The 24,322-nt window shown below is 36.5% G+C and overlaps 1 protein-coding gene across 2 annotated transcripts in view; it reads right to left on the minus strand.

Annotated features, from left to right (window-relative positions):
- Positions 1 to 24,322, minus strand: part of LOC126816853 (uncharacterized) — a 71,741-nt gene that overhangs the window by 21,410 nt on the left and 26,009 nt on the right. The window contains exons 1-2 of one of the 2 annotated variants that reach the window (XM_050543628.2): positions 21,875 to 21,911; positions 9,117 to 9,193 (exon numbers count right to left, since the gene is read on the minus strand). The gene's annotated coding sequence lies outside the window, so the exon portion shown is untranslated. Of the gene's footprint in view, positions 1 to 9,116; positions 9,194 to 21,874; positions 21,912 to 24,322 lie in introns of those variants that run through there. The other variant, XM_050543629.2, reaches the window with a different exon arrangement.

A 24,322-nucleotide genomic window follows, 5' to 3' on the forward strand; every position in this document is an offset into this window, starting at 1 on the left:
CGCAAGCGAATTATTGAAATAAAATTGAACCATGTGTTAGTCCCGAAATGACCTAGTTTGTGTCGAGTGGACGTTAAACCTCATTTCCCTCTCTCTTGGTCAACAGGGCTAGCTCTAATCCCAACCCTAACCCTGGAGCTAGTCTTAACGCTTACCTTGGATTATTTTTACTCAAAAGATGCGTCATTTTTCATTGATGAGATTTGTAATTGTTCTTTACATTAATTTCATATTTTTTTATAAGTAAGGGGACACCGAGAAAGTGTTATTCCATTCGTAATTGATTTCCCTAACCCTAACCTACAATCTCGTCAACAATCACGTGCCCTATAACCTTATTTACATCTCAGCGACCTTGACGAAATCTTGAGTTGGCCTTAAGAAATAGATCTAGCCCGCTTGCACAATAGGAAGCCTAACAATATTTGAAAGGTTGATTCGAATGCAGCTGTCATGTTTGTCTTACTTTTTTTTTTAAATTAGAATACAGAAATAGATGGGCCACCTCCTTTAACTCTACACGTTAATATAAATAATCCAAATGTAATTTATTATGATAAATTCTTATCTAAGAAACCTGAAACATTTGATGATGTTAAAATAATGATGAAATGATTGATCAAATGATTAACATAATCTGCATCAATAATCATTATCACCATCACAGTTCCGATTTCCGACCAATGGGATGCATTTATCTTCTTTGAATGGCATTTAGTAATTTTTATGGATACACAATTACTGAGTTTAATACTAAGCGACGTTTCGACGAGGATACAAGACGAGAGTATCCTCGTCGAAACGTCGCTTAGTATTAAACTCAGTAATTGTGTATCCATAAAATTGTACCTTGTGTTAGGATGCATTTATAGTCTGGTCGGGGTAGAAAATTTGCGGGAAGAAATTCCTACCCAAATGATTTCTTCATTTTCTGAAACAATTATGTCCCTAGTGTTCCAGAAAAATTTTCCCCGCCGATCGGAGTTGAGCAAAATTTTTTTACAGCATTTTGAAATTTTGACACCCTGGGTCAACATAATGAAACTGAAAACCATTTATAACTTCAAGAATATCAATTTTACAGCCTAGAAATATATTATCAACATAGGAAAGTGATACCAAGGAATCCAGAAATGACGTCAATAGTAATGTACGACGTCACCGTGACGTCAGAATACAAAATGGCGGAACTATGACGCCACTGTGATGTCAAAATTCAAAATGGCGGAGACGTGTTGTGAATAAAGCAAGCAAATAGACAAGAGGAATAAAATATTCGTTCGGATCATTTGTTCTACCCCGTACAAATTTCATCTTCTAAATCAATGCTGATTTGTTCGCTATTGAGACAACCCTCCCCGTGGCATCCTCCACACGCTTCAACACATTTCAAACCATTCTGTGTACAAGAACATGACGAGCATTGTTGTTTCAACGATTTACATTTACACCAGATGAAATTCAGAACGTTGTCTGGTGCTGATGGAAGAACAGTCGCGATGGGAACGTATCTATTCTCTATCACTTGCCAACCCCAATTCACAGGATCGACGCCATTGTCTAGTTCATCCCAAATTCTAACCTCAACATGAATGCGGTGAGCATGCTGCTCGGCCGCAGCAGCTGTTGAGTGAAGTCTATTGATTTAAATGGAAATGTTTTCAGCGATCATAGCTTTGTACCTTAGGTACCGGACTTTAGTCGGAGATATCTCATTTTTGTGACCATACATTGACATTGCACAGAATAACCTTTCCCCAGCTTCAGATACTTCGAACTGGGAACTTCCAGGTGAAGCTATTGTCTTGCTAGCTTCCTGAAAGATGTCACTGTTCGTATGTTTAAGAAGTCCCAATTTACCGAATCCGAAACAACCAGATTTCCCTCACCAAATTGTCGTATTTGGTTCATAGCTGTCGAACACGACTATTGGCGAGGGAAATCTTTTTACAAATGACCGATAGTTTTCTAAGATGTTGGAGATATTCGTACCCTTATTCCACCTTACAAAGTTGATTAGCAGACCTCCATCAATGACAGTTATTTCACTGGCGAGCGAAGTGTTCGAAACGGGTGAAACGTTCTTGAGCAAATGCTCAGCGAGATCGGACTTGGTTACATGTCGCATGAAAGCTCCTGCAAACAGTGAGGACGGGAAGGCACTCAACTCATATTTGAAGAACTGTTGAATATCTGTACCTGTGCGCTGTGCCACCGTAATACATCTTTGGAAAATAACTTCTGGTTGCACTCGCACTGTCGTGCCTTGAACTTTAACACCTGGCTTCAGGTCCCTCGCCAATCGTCGTGTTCAGCGTCTATGAACCAAATATTAAGGATCATGAGCACGAGCGCCGAGCTGCTACGTCTAAATATAGGAGCAGTGACATTTCTCTGAAATCGGACACCACAGTTATCTATAGTCAAGCCCAGTTTCTGGCCAACACTGAAAACAAAATCCGTCTAATCAATCAAGTGGTCAACGATCTTGAATTTTGACATCACAGTGACGTCACGGTGACGTCGTACGCAAAGCCCTGTATAGGGAAAGTTACGACAACTCATTTACAGGCGCCATTTTGGTGTCCCAACTATAACGCCATAAAAACTATGACGTCATGGCGTCATATAGCTTTACTTAACAAAACGTTTTATTTTTTTCTTGGTATAACGTTTTACGGGCTACAGTTCATCATAAACAAATTGCAAAAGTAACCAATGCAGTTTGGTTCAATGATAAATATGTCAGACGAAATCATACTCAAATTCGGCCAAAATGACATGATTAACAGAATTCAATTTGGTGTTCTTCAGGAATTTTCGGAGAGTGGTTATGCAAGCGAAATGTGTGGAAAAATCGAATTTGACAAACATCAATAAAAAAAAATGTATTTGTCATTTGGTGGCGGGCATTTCTTTCAATATGACTGCCAAATTTGGTAAAAGAATATCATTTTAAAAAATAAAAATGAAAATGAAAAAAACAACATTAATTTGGTAATAAAAAGGCAGCGATAATTCATTTTAGGTACATTGAAATGTTGGCAATAAAGATAATATCATAGTTTTTAGTTACACATTGTTTACCAACCACCCATAGATCCTTTAATGACAATAAATCATATCCTTTATTCAGCTCGACGCTATACCGGTATTTAAAATGATTGGATGCAGTTCGTTTAACTTGAATGTAGATATTATATATCTATGTTGCATATATAGGACTTTTCGGTTGAATCATATCTTAGAAGTATCTTATTTTTACATATTTGTCGACATTATAAAGGTATACTTGTTCTATTGTTTCATTTAGCCTATGCGTTTTCTTGTTTCACTTGACTAAACAACTAAACACAAAATTTTGTAGGAATATATATAGGCTTTTATAGATTGAAAAAAAAGCTGATAAAAATTGAGATGTGTGGAACATGTTCGAGGCGATTTGTAACAAATCTCAGACACGATATATATTTGATACTAGTTGAGCATCAGAACAACATGATTATTTCATTGGAAATGGGGCGCAAATAGCCAAAAGAGTCCTTCACTGGGCCCCTTCAATATCTGTCTACCTGTGGAATAACATGTACATTATTTGTATCTGTTAAATTTTTGCGGTTTATATATTAGATTATTATTATTATTTACCCATGGGCGGGGAGTGATAACGTCTTACCCCAAACAAATTGCAAAAGAAACCAGAAAGTTTCGGAGAGCGATATCTCGTATCAAATTTCACTGATGAAACATATGTCCGAAACACATGTCACGCTAGACACCTTTTATTTGAATTACACTGATTTTACACTGATTTTAAGTTACACTGATTTTAAATGTTTTATCCATTAGTCAATTTAAAGAAATTTCTATTTTCGAAAAATTGATGATACAATTAATGATTGATGACTGAAAACTGACACACAATCCGGAATGACTCCAGACCAAAAATCATGGAATTTCAGGCATTTATTTTGCCGGCTAGAAGGCAAAAAGGTTGTATCTCCCAAATTACTATTTAAATTTTCATTTTTCACTTTACCCGTCTGCACAAAAAATCTGATTTTTAAAAGCGTATGCAATTTAATTGCGCTTTTATTTGGTGTATCTTTTATTTCACTTTCTTATGAATTAGACTATTCTTATAACAATAATGTGCGCTTTCTGTATAATAATAATAATAATAGTTTGTTCAGCTATACTTTTCGTTTAAAAAATGTATTCTGACATATCTATATACATACTTGTCGGGGGAAGCCAACTTCGACACAACAATAAAATAGATAGTAGGTACAAATACTTGGGACCCAAGATGGCGTCTAACTACACTTGAGGTCATATTTTCATGACGTCATATGAAATTTCTGGCTTCACAATTGTCGCAACTTTATCTATAATATTATACGGCTTTGGTCGTACGTTACTTTTGACGTCATTTCTGGATTCCTTGGTATCACTTTCCTTTATGTTGATAATACATTTCTAGACTGTAAAATTGATATTTTTGAAGTTATAAATGGTTTTCATTTTCATTATGTTGACCCAGGGGGTGAAAAGTTCAAAGTGCTGTAAAAAATTTTGCTCAACTCCGATCCGCGGGGAAAATTTTTCTGGAACACTAGGGAAATAGTTGTTTCAGAAAATGAAGAAATCATTTGGGTAGGAATTTTTTCCCACAAAGCTGGATTTGTCACCTTCTCCAACCAGCCTATTAGTCTAGCGCTGTTACTTTCACCAATATTGTAATTATTATCGCTAGACATTCTAACAATGAAAACTACATGCTATTTTCATTCTGTTTATCCAGTAAACACCGGAAAATAAAACGGAACGAATATTGGTATAATTTTAATTGCGAAAACGAGGAGAGGAGGGTGCTTCACCCCCCTCAATCCCCCGGAATTCCATGTATTCTCGCTACGCCCCCATTCCCCCTAAATTCCTGCCCGTCGGCTTCGGAATAAGAATAGATAGAACACATCCGACTTTGGAAAGTGACACCCCAATCTTCATCATTGAAAACATCAACAATAATAGTTGTCTTATTCTTTAAGTGGCATTTAGTAACTGGGCAGATAAATAAACTATAAACATACTTATGGAAAACAGCTACTGATTTATTTTGGCGAGGTTTCGAAGACTATTATCTCAATGTTTTCAAGCTAACAAAATTATATATATAGACAAAATTACAATAAAAATGTGAGGTTGCACATGGTCTTAACACATTTACCTCCTATTCTGTCAATTGTATATATTGGGGGGTGGGGGGGGGTGGATGGCTGTATCATAAAGTCTGTCGTTGAGTCGAGTGTCGTGGTTTCGAATCCCCGGTTGTACGTGACAAGGAGTAGGGTCGCCTGTCCAACCTCGTGGGTTTTCTCCGGGTCCTCCGGTTTACTCCCACTGCTAAAGACCCCTACGCGCAAGCGAATTATTGAAATAAAATTAAACCATGTTAGTCCCGAAATGACCTAGTTTGTGTCGAGTGGACGTTAAACCCCATTTCTCTCTCTCTGTTAATTGTATTGATAGAGGATACTGCCACATAGGTTGCAAACGTTGAGAGAATACTCTTCGAAACGTCGCCTAAATAAATCAGTAGCTGTTTTCCATAAGTATGTTTATAGTTTATTTAATGTAGTTGTCGTTGTTTAAAGACATGGCACACCACGAGTCTGACAGTCGTTTTTGTATTGTCTAATTAACGTTTAAATGTACCTTCAACATGAAAGGTTTAATCTACAACAAGCGACGTGTATGTAACCGTGTAAAATATATTTCAACCTGTAGCTTTGATGTTTTATGGGCCTATGTACTATTAACATAAATCTATGTTGTTTTGATCTCTGTATGTTATATCAAGTTGTTCGACCTGTCAGTCCAGGTTACATCAACCATTGACGTACATGTATATATATACCTATACATAATATACCTGAGATATGTATATATTAGCAGGTCTACCTTGATTACAACCTGTAGATATAACACGTATACAGGTGTTATTTTCATACATGACGCAACAAAACTAAACGTCATCGGTCTTCTGTGGGAATACGAACTTCTAACACTACCGCCGTTGCTGTTTAACAGGGGTGGATACATCAGGTTATAATATTAGAAGGTCCTGTCACATTTTCTCAAAACATATCATACAAACATGTTGTTCACCAAATTTCCTAAATGCCAAGACCGCATTTATACAGATAACGTTAACAACTAACACACCCACAGAGAGAGAGAGAGAGAGAGAGAGAGAGAGTTACACTTATGTAAATTCATTCAAAAAGCCCATCACATATGAGAGAGAGAGAGAGAGAGAGAGAGAGTTACACTTACGTAAATTCATACAAAAAGTCCATCGCATACATATTTATATGAGAGAGAGAGAGAGAGAGAGAGAGAGAGAGTTACACTTAACGTAAATACATACAAAAATCCCATCACATATATATTTATATGGGGTACCGGTAATATTACTCCCATTGAGCTATACTCCACGGTTAGTCTGTATTTTAGAAGTTCAACCATTCACAATATTGATCGTAGCTGGAGCTATGTTCGTGTGAATCCTCTACATTTCACGTCAATATCATACTCTGATATCTTGATATAATAATACTCTAACATTTAATAAAATACTACCTATGTATTTCAGAAATTCGAACTTTTACCACCTTGGTCGTTCGTGTGAATCCTCTACATTTCACATCAATGTCATACTCTCATATCTTGAGATAATAATACCCTAACATTTAAAAAAATACTAATTATGTATTTCAGAAATTCGAACTTTTAACACCTTGGTCGTAACTCAGAGTTCAATACATGTATTTGACATCAAAGACTAAGGTCAACATAACATGTATAGATGACACAGAACAAATATACATTATAAGTAAAATGATCAACTAAAATCAACAGTATTATCACATATTACACTATTCATATGTATGTTTCATTCAAATCAAAATACACTCTATTATTTGTCTATTTGACAATCAAATACAGTGTGTCGTGATTTCTATATACGACGGTATATGACTAACGTCTCGCGGGTCTAAAATAACTATCCAAACATAAGATTACGTCCCAATAGATTTACGTCATGTATTAAAGAATATATATGCCTATATTAGGTCTATATACGGGTAACTTTCTTTGTTTTGTTTTCGCATGCCTAGTGATTAAGATCGCATTCCAATCTATATTTAAAATCAAGAATAGTAAAAAAAAAATCTTGAAGAGTAGCAATATTTATAATACTATATCATATATTAATATACAGACATTTGGTGGTTTTCTAATTTATTATCTCTCATTGTATATTATAATTCATTGTTCCATATTGTATAAACTTCCCTGTATTATGGTTGTCATTCTTTGTTTAATAAAGCCGAAGAGAGCCCCCGTCGACACGTCGCTAGTAATAACTTGTATATTATAATTACGTCAGGCTATAGGTATAGTTTAAATATTGTTTATAGTGATATAAATATATTATAATCTACTCATCTTACGTGAGATATAGAAATAGACATATTATTATGATAGCCATTAGAATAAAATTGAGTTAAACGCCAGTTTGTACTATGGTCCATCTGAGAATAACATATATATTTGCAATGTTAATAATCCAATGCTGGGGGATCATTTTGCCAAGGTAGCGACTGTTCAGCCTACACTCTTCTTTTAATTTAAACTGATATAAACGTTATCTAAATCAGTCTATGGTATCAGTTACTTTTTATTGCTAAGCGAGGTCTCGACGACTAGATCTCTTTAGACTTTATCAGGCAGTAATACTCAGTACTTGTATTCCATAGAACTGTGTCCTATAGATGTATTTCCAGAATCTAAAGTTTCGCTCTTTCAGGACGGAGGGCCTGACAACAACAGCTGTCTAGTCGTTCGGATGGGAAGAAAAACCGAGGTCCCGCGTAGACATTGACGTGCACGTAAAAGATCCATTGACAGTTGGAATTCGTTATAAGAGTAGGCCGTAGTGCCGCTGTCCGGGCAAAATTTCCCTCATAGCACACTGTATGGCGTATGCCTGTCTTCATTAGCCCAGTTCGGAGCAGAACTGTTCGCTTCTCAACCTCACACACTTAACACTAACAAGAAACAACACAAACTATCCTCTTGCTATCTCGTTCCCACGCCCACATATAAAAATCACTGGTGTGTCATTCCAGAAATATTTCACGTGCATTATCCTGCTTTTAAAAAAAATAAAACAAATAGTAAGTTTATTTTACTATTAACACAGGCGAACGATGGGCACTCTCAACAACGAATTATCACTCAATTGGTCTGTGGCCAGTTTTTTAAAATCGTTTCACGGCCTCCAAATGGTTTTGGATAAGATGGAAGGGGGTTGAATGTTTCGTTAACACAATACTTTTGGTTATTTGGAGACAGACGTGTGGTAATTGCTATTTCTAAGATGCGCAAGCTGGGAAAATTCCGACTTCTCATCTTCGATTGCCAACTGCCAAGAATTCTTTTTCGTGCACGCCAATGTATACAGAAATGGACTTCGTTTTATAGTCCCACCCTAACGACTTGGCACAGTTCCTTTGTCAGCCCCACAGGCAGCATCCTTGACAAGTGAAAAACCGTACTTGAGAATTTTGACAAGATACATGACTTCTTTAATCTATTCTTGATTTTGACTGTTCAAAACAATTTTGAAGCTAGAAAATTGCATCGGGATTATACAAAAAGCATTACTCTCTGTGAGACTTAACCGTTACTAGTGAGTAATGTGTAACATTGTCAGAGCACAACTTGAATACCAACTCTAAAAACTCGATACCATGATATTCCTGTAGGAATTAAATATAAATTACATTTTCCTGTTTACGTTGATCTGAGGTCAATCTAGATTCAAAATATTTTGATTAAATCAAGTCTCAACTGAAGCTGTTCATACAAATCAACAAAGCGCACATCTGTCAAATTTCTTATATTAATATTAATATTGAACCGAGCACTGACTGGTTGACTGACGGGCTGCGTGTTTTCTATTAAAACATTGACATTATTTAATATTTTAGTATTACGGACAAAGGGTGTTGAATAGATAAATAAAACAATGAAACACTGCTTACCTTCGACTAAACGAGTATTTAAATCCTAGCTAAAATCATCCCATAGTTAATCCCACGTCTTGTTTCATACTAAACCACTGGAAAAAATACAAACATATATATAATTCATCACCCGGCTTACTATACGATATCGCGTTCAAAGTCATGTGACTTATTTATACACACACTCGATTATCAAGACCCAAATGTAAACACCAGCTGGCGGCCTTATTAAATAACAAAAGACAAACCGGTCAGGATTTTTATTTGCTAAGTCAGTGTTTAATTTCCTCACTGCTTATTTTTGTGAATGAGGTAAAGAGTTTCGTGTGGCGTGATAATCGCGTCTTTATACGACAGCCACCAGCTGTTTTGGGAGGAGCCCTGAGGAAAAAAAAAACCGTCGCCGCGAAGCTTGATCGACACGATCATTCAATCTACTGGCATATAAATGTCTTATAAGGCTTACAAATTGGACAAAAACCTGTAAAAAGCCAACTGTGCATGTAACATTTGGTATTGTCACGTTCACATCTCTATTGACAGGTCTATTTATACCGCGACATACGCTGACACTTAACATAAATAGAAATTAAACGAAATGGGGTTTAACGTCCAACTTTTCTGCACCAACCGGGCTAATGAAGACGGACATAGGCCATGCAATGTATACTATATCTCGACATTTACACTCACAGTTAGCATAAATAGAAATAGAATTAAATGGGGTTTAACGTCCAACTTTTCTGCACCAACCGGGCTAATGAAGACGGACATGCACCATGCAGTGTATACTATATCTCGACATTTACACTCACAAATAGAAACTGAATGAAATGGGGTTTAACGTCCAACTTTTCTGCATTAACCGGGATAATGAAGACGGGCATACATCATGCAATGTACTATGAGAGCAATTTTGCCCGGACAGCGGCGTTTCTGCATACTCTTCCGCGAATGTCATGAGTTATGTTGTATGCACGTTAACGAGCACGCCCGTGGACCTCGGGTTTTACATTCAATCCGAGCGACTACATAATTTGCAAATGCCAGCCAAGCCTGTTCAATCTCGTGGGTTTCCCCCCGTTCCTCAGGTTTCCTCCCACTGCTAAAGACCCCTACGCGCAAGCGAATTATTGAAACAAAATGGAACCATTTACTCTCTCTCTCTCTCTCTCTCTCTCTCATAGGTAGTATTTTATTAAATGTAAGAGTATTATTATCTCAAGATATGAGAGTATGACATTGATGTGAAATGTAGAGGATTCACACGAACATAGCTCCAGCTACGATCAATATTGTGAATGGTTGAACTACTAAAATACATAGACTAACCGTGGAGTATAGCTCAATGGGAGTAATATTACCGGTACCCCATATAAATATATATGTGATGGGCTTTTTGTATGAATTTACGTTAAGTGTAACTCTCTCTCTCTCTCTCTCTCTCTCTCTCTGTATAATCTTTTATTCATATATTATGCAAATAACCTTGGAAGTTTTTTTGTATGCAATAAAGTTTCTATATTCGTATGTACTGTGTATGTATGTTTATGCAATAAAGTTTCTATACGTATGTATATTTATTATGTATTTTTGTGACAACAGTGTGATTTATATAATAGTATTCTACTCCCCGTTGGCGTTTTATGCAATAAAATGTTATCTTTATTCTACAGATGTTGATAGAAAAAATAGCCTGACTGACATTTATGATTAAAACAAACTTTGCTAATATACTATTAAACGTCATTTCCATTTAAGCGCCATTAACCACGTGATGTACACTAGACGGGGTATGCTTAGTTTTCTAAAACACTACAATGCAGCAATGTTTTACAAAGTGCCATATAAGCGACGTAAGTTTAATCACATCACCCATCATTTTAGACCCATTAACCGTGTGTTGTGCACGAGGCAGGGCATGTGTACTTTTTTTTTAGAACGCCGGAGGCGAATTCTACCTTGAAAACACAACTACCACACCGCAGTGCATTGGCCGATTTTCCGACGTGGTTTCCCCTCGTCAGTGCTGTGTGCTGATTGGCGTGCACGTAAAATACCCCTTGGCAGTTGGAATTCGATATAAGAGTAGGCCATAGTGCCGCTGTCCGGGCAAAGTCTTCATTAGCATAGTGGGAGCAGAACAGTAGGACGTTAAACCCCATTTCATTTCAGTTCATTTCGTTATCAGGTGCCATATAAACGATGGAAGTTCCATCATATCCGCCATTTTTATATAAAACAATTACAATATCAAAGACATTTGCAGAAGGTAACGCTTCCTACGTATTATCCAATAAATGATGGCGTATCTCTTTCTGTTACCATAACCTTTAGATGTAACATCTATAGGTAAAATGAGTTGTAGGGTTAATTTAGCCAAGGCATGGTGATATTAAACATGATGCCAAAATAACTTCTGCTTCCTTTTACACATAGACTATCTTACAACGCGACCTCTAAAGCCTTTTATCATTACAAGTTTCTTTTGGCAACATGTGTATCATGGTATACATTCTTAATGGTCCTATTAGTCCGCTAGAAAAAACACCAATAATCCACTATAGGGCGTAGTCAGAGGAGATGCAAGGGGTGAGTACCTCTTACCTCAATGAAAGGGAGTCCACTTTCCGAGAAATTGGTGAATTCAGTAAGCGAAAGATCAATTCGTTGGCAAAGCCCCCCCCCCCCCACACACACACAAATAGAGAAATTAAATTACATGACAAATAAAAGAGTCAAACTGAATGAAATTAATGACAAACAACATTTATTTAATAATTATTAAAATATTTTCAAAAGTAAATTTCCCCCTTAAAAATCCGCCCAGATCGAGTTACCATAAAACTTGGATTAGAATATTTCCTTTTGAAAACCATGAAAGGATTATATTTAGGCGGTTGAGGTTTGTTTCATCTAGAAAAGCTCACATTTATATTTTCCATTTTCTACAATATTCTGCATCACAAATAACAGAGAATGCCTTAAATTCTGCAGATTACGTAATTTAATCAATAACGGCACACGAAACCTTTCATCAATAATTGAGCAGAAAACGATTCTTCAAACAAACTTCCCAGTCCTTATATTAAATAATAAATTGGATTTATATCAAGTTTGATTTATGATTAAATAAAACGAAACGAAACACTAAAAAACTAATACAAAAAGAATTTTTTTCCGACACGAATTTGTCAATGATACCTTTGCAGATGTTGCACATTTTTGTGATTTTTTTGTGGAGGAAACATAATAATAAATTGGATTTATATCAAGTTTGATTTTTGATTAAATAAAACGAAACGAAACAATAAAAAACTATTAAACAAAGAATATTTTTCCGACACGAATTTGTCAAAGATACCCTTGCAGACGTTGCAAATTTTTATGATTTTTTGTGAAGGAAACTTGATATGACAGATATGAAGACCTGGGTAGAATGTCTATATAGTTGTGTATAAAACATGTGTTTCTGTGTAGGTCGCGGAATGATAGATATTGTTATATAATACCCAATGAGTCATTTTTATGAGGTTTCTGCCGCCATTCTTAGCGAACCACTTGTAATCCTGCAGCTTTAGAGATAAATATGAAAATACAGATGTTTTGTGGGGAGAGATTCTCATCTCGTCTCCAGGATTTCTTTAACACAAATCATTAAAAGCACTTGTATGGCGCAAATGTCTTATTTTTTTTTTTATTGCTATCTTACATCAAAATAAAAAAAAACGGCAAATAAATCTTCATAAAATATTTGGATGTCGACTTTGAAGAGTTAACGGGTATACTGCAGTGAAATTAAAATCGTAGCCTCAAAAAGATTCGAGTCTTTAATTTGCGTTTCTTTGATATATTAGCCATGTTAATTAAATGTTCTTCGTTTTTGTTTTTTGTTTGCCTATTTTTTTTATAACAACCCAATCTGTAATGAAGACATCTGAACTTACTTTAAAGATACAACCTTACTTTGACCAATAAAATAAATAAACTTTATTGAGTACTGAAGTGCAACCAGAATTAATTTAACATCTGAAATACTTAGTGGTATCAGATGTTCTAAAAGGGCAAGGGTACCACTGCTGATTCTATAGAAGTTTTCCCTTCAATGGTTATCTCTTTATTTCTCCTCCACTACCCCCATCCCTTCAAATAAACATCTCAAAAACAACAAAACCCCAAAACAACCCCTCCAGCAAGAAAACACAACCCAGCCAAACGTTACATTTTAAAATAATATGCAGAGTTGAATAGCTCTTCAACTTAAATCTGACTTTGAACGTTCTTCGAAAAAGCCTAAGGCTCCGTTAATTCAAGTCCAATGGACTTGAAAATTGGCATGCTTCTTCTTTGAACAATTCAACAATCTGGCCAGTCCCTGGTCCATAGTACGATCGTACTTGTTAAAATAAAAACCCCTTGGGATATATATATATATATGTACCCTATGAATTCTAAGTATGTGAGTTATCTAGTTAGTAAGTTATAAGAGATAATAATTAAAGACAAGCACAAACTAACGCACGTGTTGTAACCCATTAAACTCTCCATAACAAACCCTAACAAACTTGTTACATACAATAACTTCATTCTTTTCTCGACTGTCTTACCTAGAAGAATGAGTGTGAAAGATACGTCAAGATTTTAATCAACAATTTAAAGGGACATATTAATGTATCAGCGAGAGATTTAAGAAATAAAACAGGGAATTGGGTGAATTTATAATCCCCCAGCCAGGTACACGTGTAGCAAATATCCACACTTAATAAACCGTTCCCAAGAAAAAAAAAAAAGAGAGAGAGAGAGAGAGAGAGAGAGAGAGATATGGGGTTTAACGTCCACTCGACACAAACTAGGTCATTTTGGGAACAACACATGGTTCGATTTTATTTCAATAATTCGCTTGCGCGTAGGGGTCTTTAGCAGTGGGAGGAAATCGGAGGACCCAGAGAAAACCCACGAGGTTGGACAGGCGACCCTACTCCTGCCACGTACAAACGGGGATTCGAAACCACGCCAGTTGACTCAATGACAGACGTTATGATACAGCGCGCACGTGCTAACCATTCGGCCATTCCCCCCCCCCCCCACAAAAAAAAGAAAGAAAATCAACAACTAACAGGTGTAGTTTGAGTGTATTTTTCGAATAATGAATCCTTAATGAATATATACTGTTTGATTACGTAAGTGATGCGGTTGAAAACACATTATCAGCTGTCAAAATATATAAATATGGTTAAATAATACACATACGAGGAAGGGATGACAAATAAAAATTATATTTAATAGAAGTAGAGTTACAAAAACATATATTGACCCTTTTAAATGTTATTTTCGTTTCGTTTTATGCAGTGAAGCAAAAAAAAGAAAAAAAAATGAATATGAAACGGAACGAATAAGTCGTTCTCAGTTTAATTAATACAGTACGGGCAATGAAATAAATAACATTGGGTTTAACGTCCTACACCAACCGGGCGAGTTTTAAAATATGAGAGGGGGGGGGGGTCTCTTTAAATCGTGTGACGTATAAGTGAGCTGAAATGTAAGGGATGAAGTGATGTGAATGATGCGACGAGTTTTAAACAATTTAACTCTAGATAAAAGAAAGCCACTTCTGTTAAGTCTACTTTTTACATACTTATGAACTAACCAAAATAGACTACACAAGAAATGGAGATATATCTTTTATTTTCATCCTTTTATTTTTAGTGTCAAGCGGTTACTAAACATGTTTAGAAGAAACGAAAGAGACGGAAAGTTCTAGAAATACTTCAATGTTGCTGATTTCACCTAAGAAATAATTGTAGCTTTCCGCCTCTCTATTTACTGGGGTACTTTATATACAAGTTAAGGGTTTTTCTTAACATTTCAAGAGTTTTTCACAAAATGCTTTTAAGCTGTACAGTACACATAGCGATTGCATTAAAGGCATAACTTTAAAGGTGGTCTGTTTCTGAAGACACGATTTACCAGGTGTGTGGCCAACTGAAATTGAAATGAAAATGAAATGGATATGCTTTAGAACAAAATTGAAATCTTAAAATGTGTAAGTGCAATGTCGAGAAGAGAAATGGGTGTTCAAAGAAGGCTTGAAACTCCTAGACACGTTTGAACAGATGTTCATCAATAGGTTTCAGAAAATAAAACCACAGAAAATCAAGTGTATAAGTGTCAGAATCAAAGAAGGGTTGAATACTTCTTAAATATCCAAATCAAGGGGCGGGGTTCAAAATGGCGATTAAATAAAAAATACCAATTTGGGTTAACAAGACTTGGTCAATTATAACGGTACTGATACCGTCAGCAGACTCAGATTTCAAACTGTGCATATTCTGAAAACCGAGTAGATGTTATTTTCCATTCCATCGTGTGTGTGGGTGGGGGTTAGTGCGTGGTTTCGATTCCCCGCTTGTAAGTGACAAGGAGTAAGGTTGCATGTACAACCTCGTGGGTTCTCTCCGAATTCCCCGGTTTACTTCCACTGCTTATTGAAATAAAATTGAACTATATGTTAGTCCAGACATTTCTCATACACAACAAAACAACAACAACAACAACAACAAAACCCCCCAAAAAACAGCATCTTGTTCCTTGTCCCATTCTGTAATACAATGGGTAATTTTGATCGGTTAAATATTAGCCGAAACGTTGCTCAGTTATAAACAGTAACTGTATTACAAGGAATTACGTGGTTACATATTAACCGTAACGTTGCTCAGTTATAAATAGTGAATGTGTTACAGGGATCCGTTCAATCAAATCTATCCCAAGTACAGCAACATGACAGCCCTTCGTTTAATCTGCTCTTCCCTAAAACTTTGGACAACGAATTAACCTATTAAGCTAAGAATGTCTTCTGTTCAATGAAAAAAAACCCTGAAATAATAAGTAGGATGGTAAAAGTTAAGACGTAACGTTAAGTAAACATATTTGGTCCAGTTTGGAGTTCTGTTTTAAGCGTAATGCTTTTATAACGCAGTTAGCTATTGGTTGTTAATCTTACCATTGACCAGTCATAATTTGGAACAGAAATTTGCTTTCGTTAAAGCAGTGTTTAATTGGATTATGTATAATCAAACGAAACACTGCGAGGAGTATGCATATTAGTTTAAAACTGATCTTGGAATCCATTTTGAACACTAAGCAACGAGAACATTTTAAGTTCTTAGGCAATCGTATTAGAAGTGGATCTTTAATCAAATTTACACATATCGTTAAAGGTTCCTGTACCAAGACATTCAATTAAAAAACCATTATCTACAACCCACAGACATAAACTCTACAGAAAGGAAGTTAAAGATTTGTTTTAAAAATAATCACGACGAACTGCACCATAAAATAAAGCTTAAAGGTTTTAAGTAATTTCCTCTCGACTGAAGCAATAAACACGTTTATTTCTGTTCGCTTGACATACGAATTTATATTTTTTATGTCGTTCTAATTAAATACAACATCTGTAATGCATTCTATCGCACGTGTGTTTGTCTATAGTCTATGTCAATAAGTAAGAATAGCTTGGCTGGGTTAAAGATGCATTATGTAAGAAATAAATCTGTCGATTACAGGTCTTTTTTTAGCATCAAATATTATATAAGTTATTATTTAGACATTTATTCACATAATCAACCCTTTAGATCATCGGATGACATCAACTCGCTATATCATCATGGGATGGCATCAACTCTCTAATTCATCGGATGGCATCAACTCGCTAGATCATCATGGGATGGTATCAACTCTCTAATTCATCGGGTGGCATCAACTCGCTAGATCATCATGGGATGGTATCAACTCTCTAGATCATCGGGTGGCATCCATTCTCTAGATTATCGGATGACATCAACTCTCTAGATCATCGGATGGCATCAACTCTCTAGAACATCGGATGGCATCAACTCTCTAGAACATCGGGTGGCATCCACTCTCTAGATTATCGGATGGCAAACGTTAAAATGGAAAATCGAGACTTTTGTTCATTATCGTAGCAACGGTATTTCACAACCGAGACTATTTACGCCATTTCATTGTCAAAACTTCAAACATTCATAAATTCGGTCAGAATAAAGTAATTTGGCTGAAATTTTCGATATATTCATTTTCCATGGTCTATTTTGAAACTATTATAGCAAGGACGTTCAGTTCTTTATTTAAACTTACATAATGCATCTTTAAATATCAACACAATGCATTAATGGCGTCGGTATATAGACATGATTCTATATTGGTGCGTTTGTGAATTTGAACTTTATAAAAAGATAAGTTTTATTTTGGGAAATAGTAGACTTTGATCACGAGAAGAACAAAAGTGTTTTGTTCAGAACGCTGATCGCTGAACCTTGTGTGTCTCCGGGACTGTATCATCAGGCAATGAAGTAGGGTGGTTAGGCATTAGTTCAAATACCTTCCCGATATATCGGCATCTTTAAAAGGGGTAAGGTGAATGGCAAGGTGGGCCCCTTTGTGATTGGTGCATTTGAGACAAACGGTACAAAAGAGAGAGACTGTATGGACACGAGAATGGTAAAGGGTTATTATAGACGAATGAGAATGTTTAAGAGTGATGTAGGAACATGAGAAATGGCTGGGCGTAATTGTAGACAAATGAGACATGGCTGGGCGTAATTGTAGGCAAAGGAGAAATGTTTAAGAGAGATTGTAGGGGAATGAGAATGGTTAAGATTTAGTGTAGTGAGCATTGGTTAAGAATGGTTGTAGGCAAATTTAAAAATGGTTACAGGCACATGTTTCCCCGGTGGTGGGGGGGGGGCACAGAAATAACGTCAAAAAAATATCTTGCGAAGCATTGTCGTCGTTTTGGCCTCGCTCTACTCCAATATACATACATGCACCTAAATGAGCAGAAATATTGTCTCGGAGCTTCTGATATTATACAATTCGAGGTTAATCCCCCAGACCTCACGCCAAACTTGACGTTGTCTCTACCTTGGACCCCCTGTCGCTCATATTCATGGACTCACCCCCGGGCTAAGAGAGATTATTGTATAGGCAATTGAGAAATAGTTATTGTAAGAAAGTGTGTACCGGTATTTTTACTATCATTTTTCCAATACTAGTATATCGGCTCTGTGACGTAAAATCGATAATATTCCTACATAAATTCTTGATTGAATGAATGAAAAATGTTATAAATAAACTATAAAAAGGTTTTCTCATGCCTTCAAAATAATCGCAACACACACAGTATGTCGACCAGAAACCATGGTGGTCTCACAAAATCGATGAAAGTGCAATCTATTGAGTAGATTACAGGAGAATGTATTGTGGGAAAAAATTCAATAAATTCTGGGGTACCATGCTGTTTTATTCTGTTTTTATATCAATTATGTCTCGATCCTCCAGTACGATAGTTTCACAAGTGTTATCCCGATCACGCGTCTGTGAATATCGATATTTGGCATCCAATTTCAGCGGCAATGAAGCTGTTGATTTCTGCTGCATGTGCAAATAATTGTCTGCATTTATGCTTTACATTGTCGGGGGTTTTTTTTGCATGAAAGATAATTTAACATCAAGTATAAACGCCAGGAATCAGGTGGGAACATCCATCGCATTATAACAAACACGCCATGTGGTAGAATATATTACATTTCTATGTTGCTGTTCTAACAATGTACCCGCCTTCCTGTTTACAATACCAGTATTATGAGTAGTCTACTTTTGTTTCGTTCTTTGTTTGCTTTTAACTAGAGGTCATTCTCTGACCATTGTCCACGACCAGTGGTCATTCTTATCGCAACAATTATAGTCCCATATCTAATTTAATTGCGCGTGCATTAATATTCATACACCTATTCACGCACGTGCGAATATTGATTGACACATTGTTTGAAATATATTGTTAAAATCTTATCAATTCTGGCTTATTGTTATATTGAGAGGTTTCCATTTTGTTATGGAGGTATTAAATTTAAAGTGACTGCTCGTGGTTGCTTTATAACATGCACGTGTAATATTGCACACGTCCGTTATATTATTTAGTAGTTGTTTATTTAACATTTTGGCAGATGTTTTTATTCTGCTACTACCTCCAGGAATCATATATAGCATGTTATTATATACATATAAACGTGTGGTCCAAGGCTAACTATTAGACATTTCTGACGTAAATCTGATAATCAAATCGTACTTGTGTGAAAATGTGTTAATATCTATAACAGTGGAGATTTCATCAGATTCAACATAAAATTTCAGCTTGGGGACGTAAACGGTGACCGGGGCTTGATTAAGTCTAGCTGGCATGCAGGAGCGGATTAAGCTTGAAAATGTCACTGGGGCCCTTGCCTCAAGAGTGAAAGGGTGCATATTCCGGCGCATGCCCAACAGCTGCCCTACCGTAGCTGCCGAAATGTTATGTTCTCCTTGTTAAACCCCACCGTAACCATTTAGAACTAGTCAGTGAGACCCTCACCCCACCCGCCCCTACGATATCCGACCCTGGGGGGGGGGGACACAAGCTCGGCTCCCTTGAAGAGTTGACGGTAACGCCCCTATCCAATAGAATTCCCCCTTTTCGCCGGCTGATGCAGGAAAGTGGGAGTTTAGACCTCAGTTCATTTCAGTAATGAGAATAAGATAACATCCATTCTAATAAAAATAAATAGTTGTAATCTATGTACAGCAGACATTGAAGATGAATCTAAAAAAATCACTGAGAAATTAAAACTTATATGTTCTGTTATGATTTGTCCGGCCCGTGCTGGCTTACCGATAGATAAAACAATTCTGGCAATGTAAATGTTTATTTGGGCTCCATAATATACGTCATGCATAAGACGGGAATTACAGCGAAGAGATACGCGGTTGCGCACCTGTAGAACTTAGACATATTCATGGCAAGGCAGTAATGTGACAGGATGCCCCTGTCGGGAATCGAGCCCTCGACCCCAGGCATGGAATTCATACACTTCGTCCGAGTGATCCAAAGGGAATTCAAGTAGGAATTATACTTAAACTTGAGATACCACAAGACAGGACAATCTAGACGTCCCCAGTATCACAAAGTTGGAAGTATCGAGACACGACAAGACATAACAATCTAGACGTCCCCGGTATCACACAGTACGCCACATATTTACTTTATTTACTCATATTAACACGCTAAGCAAAAATACGAAATTTAAAAAAAAACGACATTGAAAGACCGAAAAGCTAACAATGTTAGTAAAATAAGATGGGGTTTAATTGCTCCGACTGGGCTAATGAAGACGGGCATGCGACATATAGTGTGCTATGAGGAAAGTTGTGTCCGGACAGCTGTGCTACGGCCTACTTTTATATCGAATTGCAACTGACCTAGTTTATGTCGAGTGGACGTTGCATCCCATCTCCCCCCCCCCTCTCTCTCTCTTAAATTGGTAGGCTACCAAGATAACGTTAATTGTAAGTGACGTCATACAGTGACAAACAATGGGCATAATTCACGTCGTACGTTTTAAAGGGACAATAACACTCTTGCTGGCTTGAAAGCTCCAGAAAATAAATAATATCTCTATCTAAGTACTAGATGTTTAAGTGTCCTACCTGTTGTGTAAATTATCCATTACATCCTATTTTACTTGTCCAGAGGGTTCGAAAATATTTTTAAATCGAAGTTTCATTTGAAAAGGTTTACGTTAGACGTTTCAAACCATTATGTTGAATTTTTCAAAATTTTTAAATAAGGTGTGTTAAGATGAAATTTGTACCATCAATTAATTGAAATATTCTAAAATAAGGATTGGGACATATTATTCAGTTACAATAAGAGTGGTATTGAGCCTTTAAGTAGCAGAACTTAAAAAACTGTTAAAATTTTTAAAATTAAACTTTCGCATTCAATATGATTAAAAGCTGATATGACGACAAACTATTCTCAATTGCATAGAGTTATTACCACTTAAAATAAACTTCCCAGTAAAATGAAATAGCTATAGGCTTATGTAAATATTAAAAACACTTTCAAGTAAATGTTACAAAATTATCATAAAAAGAACCACACACACACACGTGCCAATATTCATAGCTTATACATAAATATATCTAATAACAACTATATATTAAGAAAAGTTTCACGAATATCAATAAAACGCCAAGCTCTCAATATATAAGCATCAATATTCATATCTATAATTTATAAAGATCTAATAACAACTACATATTTAAAGTAGCTAAGTCTCTAACTTAATTTCATCTAAAGTCTTCGACATTGTAAATACGTATTATTTGTCAATTTAAATCAACATTGATGTGATCTTACCGGGCAAAGATGGACTTCTGATATCCAATATTTAAGACAAAATAAACATTTACCATTGGTACACGAATCGTGTACCAGAATGCGTTTCAGCGCCATTTGTAACAAGGGACTCGAAGAACGAGGCTAGACATATTCCACAAGTCATGTCAAACGGTGACGTCATATTCTTATCTGGAGAGCATGCGCAATAAATAATATCGGTGTAGACTGGGATAACCAGACGATAAAGATAAATGATTAGAAATTACAGTAAAACAGAAACGATTGAATGTAATTCAGTTTATATACATTATATGCGTTGCGTCCCATTTGTGTCAATTACTAGGCCCCAAATATTAGCGATTTAGCTCCTTTAAAAGAACATTTTCAAAACTATAAATAAAATGTCACGTTCTCAATATAAGCATCAATATTCATAGCTCTATTTTGTAATATATATATAACTAAATGTACATGTATATACATACAGCTAGAGAATGATTGACATGTTACTGTATATATCTACAATGATTTTATTACCTACCTGTCCACGTATTACCTACTTCTAGAAACAAACAAACCATTCACTCTGTAGTTAAATCCTTTACACTAATATCTCTATATACCGTTACTTCACGTACGTACTGTATCACACCAAATCAAACCCACCTACACCTAGCATCATCGTAAACCAGGTGCACGGCCAAACGCTATTCTAAAACACATGCCATCATCGTAAACCAAGTACCCATTCAACCGGTATTTTTATATTTTAATATCATCTAAAACACACGTCATCATCGTAAACCTGGTACACAGTCAACCGATATTCTAATAAATCTGTTAAGGGTCAACCAGTATTCTCATAATCTTAGAGAGGCATTTAGTAAATAACTGGATAGGGTAATAAACTATATAACACATACCCACGCCTATTACAAAGCATCATCGTAAACCAGGTACACAGTGAACGGGTATCTTAATATCAATTAAAAGACGTATCATTATCGCCCGTTAGATGGCGATACTGATACGTCTTTTAATTGATATTAAATTTAATTGATCGAGCCTATTTCATGAGTGGATCTTTCACAAGAGAAATTATAGGTGTTTTGTGAAACGTCCAGTGAACTCCGATAGTAAATGTATTGAGTTAGGTTTATCGTCAAGTGGCCTAATGATGAGATGAAAATATGTCACACATCGATAACAAGGGGCAAGGTGTCAAGTTTTACCAAAACCGTTATCTTTATAGTCCAGGTCATCAAGCTATTATATGTTGAGCTACATAGAGACGACCTAATGATCAAGACTATCTATTAAAGTAGATAACACGCCCAACACGACTACTAGCTCTTGAATGCGATATCACTTATTTTGGAAGTAGACGCTACACCAACAAGCAACCAACTAGAGAGAGAGTGAGAAATGGGGTTTAACGTCCACTCGACACAAACTAGGTCATTTCGGGACTAACATATGGTTTAATTTTATTTCAATAATTCGCTTGCGCGTAGGGGTCTTTAGCAGTGGGAGGAAACCGGAGGACCCGGAGAAAACACACGAGGCTGGACAGGCGACCCTACTCCTTGTCACGTACAACCGGGGATTCAGCAACCAACTAACGTTGCCCTCTAAATAATTCAAACGAATCAAAACCTATTTTCATATCACAATTCTTGGAAATATTTCAATGACAAAAGAATTAGCATCATAAATAGATAATGCCAAGGCTAGACTATTTGCCGTAATTAATTCCTTTCAGATTTCAATTGTTTCAATAAGGGCAACAACATTGTTTGGTGTAACGAACGTTGAAGGTATTTCTCATTAGTTTGTGTTTTACGAGAATGTGTAGAGATAACACGACCACAAAGGCCAAATACAAGCAAACGATGGTATGTTAAATATTTCAACCTGATGCTCATCCAGAAAACCTGCCCCGTTCTCTCTAGACGTCCAGAATAACGAACAGATCAAACACATTGTACATATCAATGATACGTCAAACTGATTCCCTTGATACAATAACATGCTGGTCTGGAGTGATGATTGTTTCCATACTAACTCACAGAACAACACACAATATACCACAAACCTCTGATAATAGTATATAAAAAACGAACCTCTCTCCTACCACGAGATAAACAAATAAATGTTTATGCACATCTGGGATAATGAATTCGGGCATACGACATGTTTTGTACTAGGGGGAATTTTTTTTTTTGACGACCCTGCATTTTACTGTACTACAAATCCCAACTCTTCCAACACGAGCCTCGGTTTTCCACCCCATCCAAACTAGAGACCTTTCCTTGCCAAGTACCCGTGCTGCGTCCCTAACAAGCAAAACCCCGAAGAACGTTCTCGGCCGACACCGAATCTGGGACTTCCTGGGTAAGGAGCAGCGCCACACTCACTCAGACATCAAGGCTCCACCCCGAGATAAAGTGTTTTAGACAATATTATTAATTCATTACAATAAGAGTGGCCACGAGTGGTGTGCACGAGGCAGGTCATACGCACATTTTACAGAACGCCTGTTACCACTTATCTATTTGGGAAGTTGACGGAAAATAACGGAATGAAATGATAATCAAGTTTAATCTGAGTAGGAAGTTGACTTTGCTGACACTATCTCTTCTCCTTGTTTGTTTAATGTCAAATAAAACCCCTCCAACTCCTGATCTTATAACCACCATTGTTTAAATAACAGTATAATGTATACACTAAACGAGAGACGGGGAGATAAATTGGGTTTCATGTCCACTCAACACAAATTATGTTATTTCGGGACTAATATATGTACAGTTTTATTTGATAATTCGCTTGCGCCCACGGGTCTTTAACAGTGGGGGCGGGGGGGGGGGGCAACCGGAGGACCCAGGGAAAGCCCATGAGGTTGAGTAGGTTACCTTACTCCCTGACATCTACCACACTTGACTCAATGACAGACCTTATGATCTAAAGCGCAAGCATTAAACCTTCCGAC

This window comes from Patella vulgata, chromosome 3, assembly GCF_932274485.2.
Source record: "Patella vulgata chromosome 3, xgPatVulg1.2, whole genome shotgun sequence".
In the NCBI taxonomy this organism is placed as follows: Eukaryota; Metazoa; Mollusca; class Gastropoda; family Patellidae; genus Patella; species Patella vulgata.